The 1,443-nt window shown below is 42.7% G+C and overlaps 1 protein-coding gene across 1 annotated transcript in view; it reads right to left on the bottom strand.

The window, feature by feature from the left end:
• Positions 1–1,443, bottom strand: part of LMO7 (LIM domain 7) — a 320,447-nt gene that overhangs the window by 16,284 nt on the left and 302,720 nt on the right. The gene's annotated exons all lie outside the window — the stretch shown is intronic.

Genomic DNA, 1,443 nt, shown 5'->3' with positions numbered 1-1,443 from the left:
TGGGCTCGAGTATAGCAGGGATTGTGGGGCTGGTGTGGGATCGGGCAGTGTTTCGTTCTGCTGTGCATGGGGTCGCTATGAGTCGGAAATGACTCGACGGCACTTAACAACAACAACAACAACAAAAAGTTTTGAGTATGAAAATTCAAGGTTTTTACAGCAGAAAGAGTCGTCAGCCATAGATTTATACTCTCCACATAGCAGTGACAGGCTAGGGATGGACAGGCACCGCCCACTTAGTGGAGTATGTCCACCAGGCTCACTCCAGTCCCGTTGGGACCTTCCTTCATTTATATGACTGATTAGCACCCATGAACAATTGCATATACAAACCCTACTGAAAACAATGCTAATTGCTTAGAAATTCTTTTTTAGTTATGTAATTTGTTTTATGTTTTCTTCAAAAATACATTTTACACTCACAATTTCAGGGTCCAAATTATTTTTACCAACTTAGAGAAACTATCAGGATTTTGGATTTTTTTGACATTTTGGCATGTCAATCAATGTATACTTTCAATTCATATACAATTTTTAAGTTCTCTAGTATTCAGTAGAAATCTTTTCAGGCTAATTTCTTTGGCTGCAAGACAAAAATCTACTACATAAAACTGTATCAGCATGATTACCCATCATCTAGATAGGTAGAGACAAGTATTTATTTGGGTGAAGGGAAGGGGAATGTACCAAAAGTGAATGATCAACACAGTGGCACTGAGGAAGAGGAAGACATAGAGAGGTACATAGAGAGGTACATAGGAGGTAGAGACAACAAAGATGAACCCTTTTGCATGTAAACTACTGCACTGTCAGTGATGGCAAGCCTTGGTCTATGGGTGGACAGATGGGTGGATGGGCTGAATGACCAGGTAAGTCTAGATGGGGCGGGGGGTGGGGGAGTGTGCCCATGACCATGTGAAGGGTTGACAGACAATGTTTCTACAAGCAAATTCCTATGTGCTGTAAGAATGTCCAGGTACATAGTAGAGCTGACAAGGAATAAGGCTGTGGTGGCTTCTTGGCCACAGCCAGCTACCTTGAGGGAACAAGTAGTTGGACCTGTGGGCTTGGACCATGGTCGCAGGGTACACCAAGCTCAATTGGCATCACATGCTACACAAAAACATTGTTCTACAGCCTACTTTGGTGAGTAGTGACTGGGGTCTTAAAAGCTTGCAAGCACCCATCTGAATGCAATGATGGGTCTCTCCTCACCCAGAATAGAGAAGAATGAAGAAAACCAAAGACACACAGAAACAATTAGTCCAAGGGACTTGTAGACCATATGAGCCTCAGCCTATATGACTATGAGACCAGAAAAACTAGGTGGTCCCCCGCTACCACTGTCAACCACTCAGAGGGGGATCAGTGCAGGAGATCCTGGACAGAATAGGAGAACAATGTGCGACAAAAGTCGAAATCATATTTAAAAAAAAAAAAAAA

Source organism: Orycteropus afer, unplaced genomic scaffold, assembly GCF_000298275.1.
Source record: "Orycteropus afer afer isolate SDZICR_OR568_19922 unplaced genomic scaffold, OryAfe1.0 scaffold00081, whole genome shotgun sequence".
Taxonomy (NCBI): Eukaryota; Metazoa; Chordata; class Mammalia; order Tubulidentata; family Orycteropodidae; genus Orycteropus; species Orycteropus afer.
The sequence above is the reverse complement of the archived record's forward strand: the minus strand, read 5'-3'. Positions and strand labels throughout refer to the sequence as shown.